The sequence below is a fragment of the Euprymna scolopes genome, chromosome 14 (genome assembly GCF_053919585.1).
Source record: "Euprymna scolopes isolate OS-2025 chromosome 14, ASM5391958v1, whole genome shotgun sequence".
NCBI lineage: Eukaryota > Metazoa > Mollusca > Cephalopoda > Sepiida > Sepiolidae > Euprymna > Euprymna scolopes.
The window spans coordinates 145,635,772-145,649,101 of record NC_136495.1 but is presented as its reverse complement, the minus strand read 5'-3'; positions in this window follow the sequence as shown (position 1 = coordinate 145,649,101).

Sequence of the window (13,330 nt, the reverse complement as noted above, 5' to 3'; positions counted from 1 at the left end):
CATACACACATACACACAGATGCACAGACCTTCACTTTTATAGATATACTAGCATTTCAGCCCGATGTATTCTGAGCAAAAAAAAAAAATCAAATAAAATAATAAATAAATAAAAAACGGTCAATTTTTTTAAAAAACTTTGGCCCCAATTATGACCCCTTAACTTTTATTGTTTTGGGCTCTCATGAATTTTTTAAGTTAGATCCATGTCCAAGGAACCTATATCTGAAATTGCAAGTCTGTAGACCCAAAATTGTCGGGGGAGTTTGGCAGAGTTAACAAAGGTCAAATCGTGAAACTTTAACCCCTTAACAGCCAAATTTCTGGCTGCAAACCGATCCCAAAATTCTCCCAAATCTCAGTACCCTGTATACCAAATTCCGAGCCTGTAGACTAAAAATAGACAGTGTGATTGCGTAGGGGAATGTACAGAGACAGACGCACAGACAGACACACAGACACGTTCACTTATATATATATATATATATATATTTATATATATATATATATATTATTCATTGATTTAATATACGAAAGTATAATCTTATGCGTAAACTTTAAGTATTTATATTCAACAGTGCTCAATATATAGGTAAAGCTAGGTAGTAAGTTATAAAAATATATTGGCAATAAAGCTTCACAGAAGATTCCGCGTTTCATCTGATGAATCCTAGCATGGATGAAACGCGGAATATTCTGTGTAGTTAATTGCCATATATATTTTATAACTTAGTACTACATATATATATATATATATATATATATATATATATAAATATATATATTTATGTATATATATATATTTATATATATAAATATATATATTTATATATATATATATATATTTATATATATATTTATATATATACGTATATTTATATATTTATATATATATGTATATATATATGTATATTTATATACATATATATTTATGTATATATGTTTATATAAATATATTTATATATATATATGTATATTTTTATACATATATATTTATATATATATTTATATATATATATATTTATATATATGTTTATATATATATATATATAATAGATGTGTTGCTGGTGTAAATAAGCAAATATTTAATACTAGCATGGGCGCCCGGCGTTGCCCGGGTGTTTGGATGTGTATGCTGAGCAAAAAAAATAAAAGTGGTAGTAGGAAGGCAGGCTCGAACCCGTACCGCAAAGGAGGAAAAGAACGGAGTAAAACCTAACGTTCATGCTGTTACGACCACCGCCAAACCGGAAGCGACATTTTTAAAAAATTAAGGCTAGATAATATAAAGGAGATATAACTTTCCAAAATATCGGCGAAAAAAGTGACCCCCCCTGTAGAAAATGCCTAGTTGAAGGGGAAGATATTAATGTTTTTAGACAATTTTTCGATATTTGTCGTATGAAATATCGAACTTTAAAACGATACTGATCTTGAAAATATCCGTCGCCTCTATTGAAAGTTTAAGACAGACATGCAAACAGACATACATACATACATTTATATATTGGTAACTAAATATTTTCGACCCAAACTGATAAAAAAGCTTCCCTATCTCTGAATACACTTTATGTAAAATTTCAAATGTTTAGACCAGAAATTGTGTGAGTAATTTGGTATAAACCGCAGACGTAGATTTTTTTTTAATTTGACCCCTATTATGACCCCTTAAAATTTATAGTTTCGGGCTCAAATCACTTTATTAGGTTAGATCCAGGTTCAAGGAACCTATATCTAAAATTTCAAGTGTCTAGACCCAAAATTGTCGTAGGAGTTTGGTAGAGTTCTTAAAGGTCAAATCGTTGAAATTTGACTCCTTAACAGCCAAATTTCTGGCTGACACCCGTCACATCGATTTTCCCAAATCTCAGTACCCGGTATTTCAAATTTCGAGTCTATAGACTAAAAATTGACAAAGTTATTGCGTAGGGAAATGTACACAGACAGACACACAGACACACAGACAGACAGACAGACACGTTCACTTTTATAGATATATAGATGATAAAATGTGGAATATAATATTTTTATTAAATACTAATTAATATCGATCTCGAACTGAAACAAATATTATACTATTCGTCTGTTACACCCCCATTGCAAAGAAACAGAAGGTTTATTCACAATCTAAACCAGAAAATATCAGTAGTTTATACAGTAAATGTGGTATGTCGGTGACAAATTTCTATTAATTCTTAACTGTGTATAAGGTGTTGCGCAACTAATATTTGGATGCACATGTTTTAACACACTTCCTTGCAAAAGTCAGACAGATTTGACAAATAGTCTCCAAGAAATAGCTGAACGGACAGACGGAAAAACAAAAAGATAGATTATATATATAAACTATCCGTGACCCATTGGATCAGTATGTGTGACACCTACCCATGGACTAGTAGTATAAAGAATTAATGCATAAATGTGCAAGCGATTATACAGAATTAATGTATAAACACGCAACGTCTAACGTGGGATTCATTAGGAAAGTGATGAATCCCACGCTTGACGCCGCATCTCCATTATGTTATCTGCTCTACCCTTCTGATTAGAAGCATTAGGCTTCAAAATACCTTGACATAAAGAGTCCCTTTATCTCCCAACTAAATGTGTGTATACCCTTATTGAATAAATAAACCATTTTATATTTACCAATATATAGTTTTTGTGACTTGATTTTCCATTCTTATTGTTTTCATATATACATACATATATACATATATATATATATATATATATATATATATATATATATATATATATATATATATATATATACATATACGATTTTTACTAAAATTGAAATGTTGCACTGTGAAAGCGTTATTGTAAGCATTGACTCCAAAGTTGTACTAATTTCATACTTATTTAACTTATTTGAGACCCCTAATAGTTGTTTCTTTGCAAAAAATACATAAAAACATACAAATATAGAAGAGAAATAATTATTACTGATATAATAGAGAATATATACTGTCCATAGAAATATATAATATTAGGTTAGTGCAAAAATAATGTCCTTTATTGACATTCAACATTATTTCAAAAAACGGCATTTTTTTGGCACCAACCTAATATAATTTCATACATAAAATTCATAATGATTAGTACTAAAGTTTAGGCGTCAATCCTGCCCACAAAAATGAATAAATATAAATACCTACATAAAGCTAATTTCCAACACAAAGAGAAAGAAATAAACTGCTCAATCGGAGGTTTTAAATGTAATCAGGCATCCATCAATATTCACACACTGCGCGTTGATTGCTTCAGTAACACGACTAATATTGTATTTTCTTCTGCACTTGCCAAAAGCCGCCTGTTTTTTTTTTCATACGTTCCCTAGTCACCTCCGGGTCAGACATCGGTTCGCTTCAACACTCTATATTCGGACATAGTATCTAAGGTGTGCGTTAACCAATACAATAGAATTTGAAATGTCATCATTCGAGGTGACGTTGTGCCAGTAAATCGCTTCAAATATTGTACAATTATTTCACGCCGCTTTTGTTTCAACGGTCTTATCGCATTGTTCTACAATTTCATTTCCACTTGGCAAATGCACATCCCAATTCTTTGCAAATTCACTAATGTCTTTAGTTGTAAGTCAGTTATTCCATCGTCTGGGACTCACGAAAGGTAAATACACTCCAACTGAGCGTTAAGAGTGATCGCATCTTGTCGGCACAGTGGTTGCCATATGATAAATCTAGAGGAATGACAGTCAATGATAGAGAATTCTCATCATTTTGGTGGGTTATGTTAATCTGTTCCTGTTATTTGTCACACGAAGTTTCTTTTTTCTCAGCGAAGAGATGCAACATATATCAATCGATAAGTATTTCCGACTTTCACAACACATTTAGCAATTTCCTTGGATCTTTCGGGTCAATCGACGTGGCGAAGTATAAAGTCCGCTTTAAACCTGAATGTCAGCTTTGATGATGGAAGTCAGCTACCTGGTCGTCTTCCTACCTTCTCGAGCGCCAGTTCTTTTTCTTTTTTGAACAGATCCATCCACCTACGTGACACACTGGTGAGACCATCTGCGCGGTTCTAATAGGACTTCACGAATTTCACGTCTAAGATCAATGTTTCTAACCGTTGCCTGAGTAGCATCCCGCAAGCTGAACTCGTGTTCTCAAGTGCCCTCTTAATTAAAGTGTCATAAATACATTTGTGTATTCACGCTATATCAGTGACTAAGTGAAACACTGTCATCTTCCACCGGACGGCCAAAATTACTCCTTTGAGTATCGTGTCGAGCTCAGCTAGAATTACGTGCTGAGCCTCATTATTTTGAAGTAGCAAACGCGCATTCTCTATGCCGGCCTTATTCGCTTGCAAGGCCATTCTTGTAGGTATGAAGCTTGGATCCACCGAGACAATTTATTTACCGTCCATACACCAACTCCCACCAACGAGATCTGCTTCTTGTACTTTGCTCAGTTTCTCTACTTATATGTAAAAAAGAAAAGGGGTTTCGATCCTATCATCCTAGTCATATGTTATTGCAGGTTCCGGGCGCTTGATAAATACAACTGCAACCCTGGGCCATCCACACACTGAAAGTGAACCACAAAAGAGATGCTACGTGTCGACGGGTTTTCCCATCTAGGATTTCCGGAATTTATTTCCTTGTTTTCATCGAAGTGTGAAATCCTTTTCCTAGATCTGCAAGCCAATAACTCTAGCTCCTTTTCCCAGGCGAACGCCATCTTAGGAAACAAAACTAATAAAACAATGTGGCGTCATATTCACCCTAAATATCAACCACGTAAGAAAGAAGTGCCGGTTCCTAACATTAACTAATTTAAATGATCATAGTGTCTTATCAACATGGATTTGAAGATATACATTTCGCAGATCACATTGACTCATTTCTCCTTGTCGCTTCGATTCTCTCAGTTTCTGCTTACACACTTCCTCAGTGGCATGAAAGCATCAACACTACAGTTCCATTCGCTGTAGTCAAGAACCGGGCGGACTTTATGATTCTGGTCCTGCACGACCGCCATTAAGAGAATTCGGCACTTGGATGGGTCAAGTTCTATATATCGCAATGGCCATATATTCCGCTGCGAGTTTAGAAGTTCCTTATTACAGGCATCTCTGACATGGAAATTAACTGCATATTTTCACCCCTTGTTAGTCAGTTCGCTGGGAGAGAAACCTTTCGCTCATTTCCATCAAGAAAAAAATACATGATTAAACCCGGTTCTCAAACTTCCAAAGTAGACCCCTACTACCATGTCTCCTTCTCCAACATCAGGGGTCTTCGTTCTAACCTTCCAGAGGTTGAAACCCAATTACAGGAGACTAAACCAGACCTTTTATTTTTAAGTGAAACTGGCATTGGACAGGCTAAATCCCTAGATGAGTTTGCAATTACAGGATACTCTAACTGAACTTCTAAATCTGACCCCCAAGATCGCCATGGGCATGGAATATGTGCCTATATTAAAGATAGCTTTCCATGCGGGAGGGACATCTCCAGGGAAGATCCTAACTTACCCTATATGTGCTTCCGGGTTGCTTTAGCTCACACTACTGCATTTATATTTACTCTCTATCGCCCCCACAACAACGGAGTTACTATCTTTCAAAGCATATCTGAGAAAATTGGCCGAGTCCTTCCTACTTATCCTTCAGCTAACATTCACGTATGTGGAGACTTCAATGTTCACAACGTCGAATGGTTGACCCACTCAAACAAGACCGATGATGAGGGGAGGTTCTGTCATGATTTCTCCATTGCCTATGACCTCACTCAGATTGTTCAGGAACCTACCCGTGTGCCCGATAATGACGGCCAGTATGCGAGCCTACTAGACCTTTTTCTCACAACTTGCCCTGAACTATTTTCAGTTTCAGTTCTGTCGCCTCTTGGATCTTCCGACCACTCTGTTGTATCAATTAAGATAAAAATGAAATGTAATAAGTCCCCAGACGTACCTCTTCATCGTACAGTATATCGATACACTAAGGCTGACTGGGATAGCTTCCGTACATTTATATCTGACCTACCTCTGCATTCCATGTTTAAAAAGGATGTGTCCTCTATAGTATTAGACCTGACTGAATGGTTAATTGTAGGTATTGACCATCTCATACCCTCTAAAAAGTTTCAGCAAAAACCTAACAGCCAGCCATGGTTCTCTCCAGAATGTGCTGCTGCCATTGCGCACAGAAATCACTTTTTCCACTGCTTCAAACGTAATAGATGTATGGAAACTAAAGCCGTTTTCAGGACTGCCAGCAACCATTGTAAGAAAGTAATAAGGAACGCAAGAGAGTTGTATGCTCAATCTGTTAAGTCCAAAGTAGCTGATCAGCGGCTTGGTTCCCACCAGTTTTCGCAAATAGCAAACAGAATCATGAACAGAAGCGTGTGCTCCATCCCAACTATTATCAATGGACCTGAGGTAATCTCGTCAGCATCAGACAAAGCCAAACTCTTTGTCAGAACTTTGCAGCTAATTCTACCCTTTGCGACCAAGACCGCCAACCCCCAATATTTCCTCCTGTATCAGAAAACACACTATGTGATATACGTATATCTGTACGTGATGTTGCGAAGCTAATCAAAAACCTTGATTCGAGTAAAGCAACTGGCCCTGATGGTATTCCAATTATAGTACTCAAAAAACTTCAACCTGAACTCGCGCCCATACTTACAAAACTGTTTAAACGTTGTCTTAAGGAGAATAGTTTCCCATCTCCCTGGAAAATCTCATCAGTATGCCCTGTATTTAAGAATTCAGGTGATCGCTCATCCCCCTCTCAGTACAGGCCAATAAGTCTCCTGCGCGTCATGAGTAAGTTGCTAGAATCTGTGTTAAATACAGAAGTAATCAAACATCTCAACAAAAATAACCTTCTTAGTGACACTCAATATGCTTTCCGTTCTGCTAGATCTACAGCAGATGTGCTTACAGTTATATCGCATAGGATTAGCAAATCTCTCGACGGTGGCAATCTTTCTAGGGCAATTGCTCTTGACATATCTAAAGCCTTTGATAGGGTATGGCATAAAGGTTTACTTCATAAGATCGCTAGCTATGGTATAGCTGGAAAAGTCTTCTAAATTATTAAATCATTTCTTTCTGATAGGTTCATAAGAGTAGTAGTTGAGGGGCAAAAATCAGAAGCTCACAGTATTAATGCCGGATTTCCTCAGGGATCCAATCTGGGCCCAACTCTTTTCCTGATCTACATTAATGATCTTCCAAATCATATCCTTACATCATTTGTAGACATTTATGCTGACGACACTACCATTTATGGTACCACATCTAAGACAGTAAACGACCAAGTTCTCTCCAATTCTCTCTCCTCTGATCTTGAGCACGTAGTACAATGGGGAAAGGAGTGGCTGGTTACTTTTAATGCGTCTAAAACCAAGCTTCTCTCTTTACATCATCAACATTCTAATCCACATTTGTCATCAATTGAAATGAATGGCTCTCGTCTTCAGGAGGCCTTAAGTTTTGACAAGCTTCTGGGCTTGACCATTACTCCTGATCTTAAATGGAACACGTATATCAAATCTGTTGCCAAGGCCGCTGGAAAAATGGTGGGATCTTTCTATCGATCCGGTAGATATCTCACTGCTGATGCTATTCTCTATCTATATAAGAGCCAGGTACGTCCAAGGATGGAATACTGTTGCCACATCTGGGCAGGAGCTGCTAGAAAGGACTTGTCCTGCCTTGATAGAGTTCAAAATAGACTTCGTAGCCTCGTAGGAGATGTCCTTTTCTCCTCCTTGCAACCTCTATCTCACAGAAGAGATGTTGCGAGTTTGTCTCTGATGTATCGTTATTTTCATGGAAAGTGTTCAACTGAGCTTCAATCTATGGCCCCCCCTCGCCAAACTTTCACAAGAAACACTCGTCTAGCTGTAAACACTATCAATAATTTCCCCCACTCTTTATCTGTGCCTAAACCTAAACGTAGATTCCATGAACAAAGCTTCTTTCTTAGAACTGCACGCCTGTGGAATTGTCTTCCGTTTTCCTGCTTTCCGGCTGACTACAATATGGTTGTGTTCAAGTCTAAAGTAAATAAGTTCTTGATGAGCCGTTCCATATAAGTTATCAAATTTACCAAATTTTCATTACTAATGATTACTATATTGACCAATTTCTACTGTACACTCTTTAACCCTTATCCTTGAGTGGCCTCTGGGCCTTGATAATGTGGTGATGCCTATGTAAAAAAAAAGTGTATTCTTTGTTACTGCCATCATACGTCACGCTAAGCGCAAGCTCATCTATTGAGATTGCAGGGCATCTGCTCAGGCTCCCGAAACGGGCTTCGCCAGATTATATCAGATATACGCCACAAATGCCCTGATCATACACGATCCTAAGAGAACATTGAAACCCAACAGCTCCTTAATATCCTACTAAATCCTGTATATGACCGAAGCTGTATCTCACAATCTCAATGGCAGAATGCGTTCAACATTCTTTGTAACGCAAAACTCAAAAACCAGTTACCCGTTTTCAATCCGTTCGATATTGGACATAACTACAGCACCAGTAAACTTCATATTCAACCGGGCATCAAAAATATGCCCTCTATTGCCAAAAGGTAATATACATACGAAATAGATTCTAGTTTTAAAGTCACTTTCCATAAAGTTTTTGATCTTTTCCGTTTACGGTTTTTCTAACTACTTTAAACAGTCTGTCGCATATGTCTGTCTTTTAACACACCCTTTTCCAACCTTACCGCCAGTTCTATCCACGTATCCTCTTATGCGTCTAGTATTGTTTTATTCGAATAGGGACAGTAAGAGTAAGTGTTACTCACGCGTTATCTTCAAGCATAAAAGTAGCTACGCGTCGCCATGTATTCTTTTTTTGTTTGTTAGTCAAGAAATCGAAACCTACAAAGCACGCACACACGCTAACCACGTAAGTTACAATTTACCCTTCAAGATCCTAGAATTTAAAAGCAGATATTACAACCGCAGAAGTACATCCAAAATGTATTATTAATAACTAATAAAATTAATAAACTAGTAATATTAAAATGTAAGCGAAAAACATTCAGATTAAAATAAGTAATTTCCAACACATATATCGCGAGGCCAATCCTGCCATAACGAAACAAGCTAAATTATCGTTCAACGTAGTTAAGGTTAAGTAAATCTCTACCTGATAAATTACTGTTTAGTTGTTGTATTCAATTGATGTGTGGATAAAAAAGAATCTGATTGGCGAACTAGCAATCTTTGTACAACAGAAATATCAAAAACCTCGAATAACTCCAACTACATGTGGTAGCCTATGGAGACCTTAAGAGAATGAAATGTGAAAAAATATTGTGTAACTTTATTGCTATATTTTTCCAAACTTATAGGTCTACTTATGTGTTGATCAAACGTGAGGGTAATGCTGGCAATATACACCTATTTTTTGTAGATGCATAAAATAGTAATCAACTCTTTCTGCAATTGAGCTCTTTTAATAAAAATTACGCAACCAGATGATAAAATAAATATAGGAAAACTTTACTTAGAAACATCGAATAAAATATACCAAATCATTGTAAGTATGGATAGAACATTAAACTAAAATAAACGAACTAATATCCGTATTCCTCTAACCATTGACATAATAAATAATGAATAATAACGTTTGAATACTATTGACCAAGACCTTAGGTAATTATGAATATTAAATTTCGTTTAAAATATGAATATTATGAACGGTTTAAATGTAGCCTTTACAAATAGTATATAAGGAAATAATAAAAACCTCTAATAATGTGGTGGTGGTGGTGGTGGTGATGAAGATGGCTCTTATAATCAACAAGTGACACATGCATTGTCCTCCGTGAGTGCACAGTGACCTAGGCATAAAAAGCTAAGCATTTGCCCCCCTCCCCCATTTAGCCCCAAATTTCCCCGGTGACGTCAAATCCTTGTGAAAATTATTAAACGGTGCAGTTTTAGGTCTTAACATATGTATATTTGAGTTCTGCACCATGCAAAAAAAAAGAAATGTGCCCACCATTACCCCCTCCATTTAGCCTTAAAAGTCCCGAAAGCCTTATCATATAAAAATTTTCGTTCAGCACCATGCAAAACTGCTAAATAGACACACTCAGAAAAATGTTGACAAATATGGTAAAATAGTCCAAAAACTGAAGTATTTTTATTAGCTTTAAAAGAGCACCTGGAGCAAACCCAATAGTTATCGCGAGGTATAGACAAATAAAAGTATATAGAATTCAGTAAGTTACAACTTTTTAGAAAGTTTTAAAAAATCCAAGCCATATTTTTTGTTATTAAGCACAAAAGTGTAAATCTTAATCATTTTTACCCGAAATACATCACTGGGGGGAAGCAACCGATGTTTTCCCGGAAATTCCGTTCTGTTACTACATTATGCTTAATGTGTGTGCAAAATTTCAAAAAAATTCAGGGCGTAATTATCGAGAAAAGTGTGGGCATATGAACAAATGAACGGACAAGGGTGAATTTACAGTTCCACTCTCGTTTTGTTGGGGGACCAAAAATCAGTTATACTGAAGCTACGATGGAAAATATGGTATTGTCATGGATGGTATACGAATGGCTCGTGTTAAATGGAACTGATTAAATGTGGACTATTACAGATTACTAGTGTATTCTGTGAGTGAGAAATTCGGTCTTTCTCCATATTTCTACACTCTATCTTTTTGGAAACTAAAAATCGCTGGGGATTTCAAATTATTGTGTTTTTAAGAGCCGTTCTTTAATGGGTTTTTAGCTGGTTAAAATAGTTTTTAAGAGGTAAAAAATGGGTTAAAATTGAAATAATCATTATACATTTTGTATATTCATCTTTTTTATTTTTCATCTTTAATGCGTTTCAGGTTGGTTTGAATGGCACCGTTTTGATTTTGGTTTCGATTCTAGCTATGCCTACTCAATTGTTTCTCTTTTTACTTTTGAAATCACGACTCAATAATAATATATAGGAAACCTGGACAAATTAAAATATCATATTTAAGTATATTTTACGACGGGCAAAGCCACGCGCCCCTCCGTTAGTATATAAAGATTCGTTGATAATATTCTGAAAGCACTCAGTTGCAATGAGTCGATCCGTACAATGTTTGAGAGTTTTCAGCGAATGTTTTATTCTTAAGTGTAGATAATATAATTTCTTTAAATTACCAATAACAACAACCTCATTTACTGCTTTTTATGTTCGAAGGCAAATATAAAAAAAAAACACACTTCCGATTAAATACATTACTGCTGCAAATTCACTTTAAGCCAAGTGCTTTTTATCAGTGTTCAAATATGCCTCATCAAATGTTTCTGTGTTCCTTGGTACAAACTAATTTGGAGAAGGAAATACAATAAAATAGCTGATAAATACACGGAGGAGTCTGTACAACTCATACTATTTTATTGTTGTTGTTGTGGTTGATACTGAACAATATTTCCACGAAGAATGTTCTCTGTAAAAGCAAATAAAATAATCGTTATCACTGCTTCAGGTGAGTTTGAATTAATTTACCCTTTTTAGTGCGTCGACGCGTCAAATTGAATTCTACTGTTTCGGAGAAAATGTTATTAATAAGACCAATGAAAGGTTTCTAATGAGGTTAGTGCCGTTTATTTGTTCTTAAACAAGTGATATTATTAGAAGCACATTTTGTCCATTGTTTATTTCATAGTATGATTGTTTTATCCAATTTAGCAAAGTTTTTTGTAGTTATTTGCCCGTAAATCTTATATGAATCTTCAGCCATATGTGCATCCATATCAGATTTGATGATTTATTTATAAAACAATTTTTTAAGCGCCGGTTTTGCCAATAAATATCTAGATTTGAATTAATATGTGGTCCTTTTAATTTACTATCGACAGGCTTATGTTCATCTGCCAGTAGACATGGACAAAAAAGAGGTACATTTTTTAAAACCGCTCCGATCTAGTCGATGATACTGCCTTAAAACCTAGTCTGACATTGGTTTTATTTTTCAGTCCAAGTAGGTCCAACCTTCTGAAAAGGGGGATATGTTTAGTGTTAATCGCAATAGCCAACGTTACAGCGGCATGTCGACCGGGATGTTAACACAATTTTTGTAGGCCAGATTGCATTTAATACAGCCAGCTACTTTTTTAAACCACGTCAGCCCCTGTGTATAACCCTTCCATATGCCTTCATAACCACTGTACATGCATCTCTTTTTTATCAATATATGCCATTTTTATCACACCACCGATTCCATACTGTGTCGACCCCTAATTTCACACTCACTTTCGGTTTTTTGTTTTATCTCTCCCTAATTTTTGAACGTCCTTGTCAATGAAAAAATCCCCCTGAATAGTTGATCCTAGTAGTAAATTCTTCGGAACAAATATTAATAAACGAGTATAATTAAACAAATATATGCTAATCAAAAACGAATCAACTCTGTACGTAAGTATTGTTTGCGTTATGCATTTTAGTAATAGAGACACAGAGACTAATACTATCTATATTACATTCATTCATTTCGTAAGAATCAGATAATTTTATTGTTGACATCGATCCCATGTATATATCTTTTATTTATTTCTACAAAGCATCGAATACTTTCAAACGAAAGAATGAAACGATAGTCAACATCCCAAGTAAATTTGATTCTATTGGCCGAACTGGATCCGCACTTCGAATACCCAGATTGTCAGCCTTAGCTGTAAACCACTAGGCAAAATCATCTCCCATAAAATAAATCAAGTGATACAGTGTAGCCTTGTCCAGGAGCCAACACGTTGTCGCCTACGTCGCAAAGGAGACAAGGAATACAAAAGTACTTTGATTTTATTTATTTTTATTTATTGCGGACTATGATCCTCATCTTAGTTGTTCTTTCATCATTCTTAGTTGTTTAACGACGTTTCGGCCAACTATTCCTCTGTATTTTATCAGATGGTAACCGCGATGGATAGGAATTCTGAATCTCCTGGCTGCATCCACTGCAATTACTGCCTTCCGTAGTTGTTATCGTCTCACCACATTTTCGCCAAGTAAACCTCTTGCCGGCTTTGGGTACGACTGAAACCACTGTCTTCAGACAATTCTCATCTGGAACCGCACAGATTCAACGTCTCTATAAACTGCACCACGAGCCCCGATGGGGGATAAAGGGTGATTTTTTTGGTTTTATAAATTCATATTTATTTATTATCTGATCTTCCATGGTCGGGTCCGTACCGAATGGTATATATATATATATATATATATATGATTTTTAATTGGAATTGACGTTGAATCTCTGCGATTCTAATTGTTAGGCGATAGTGGTTTCAATCCTACCCAACGTCGGCCAGAGGCTT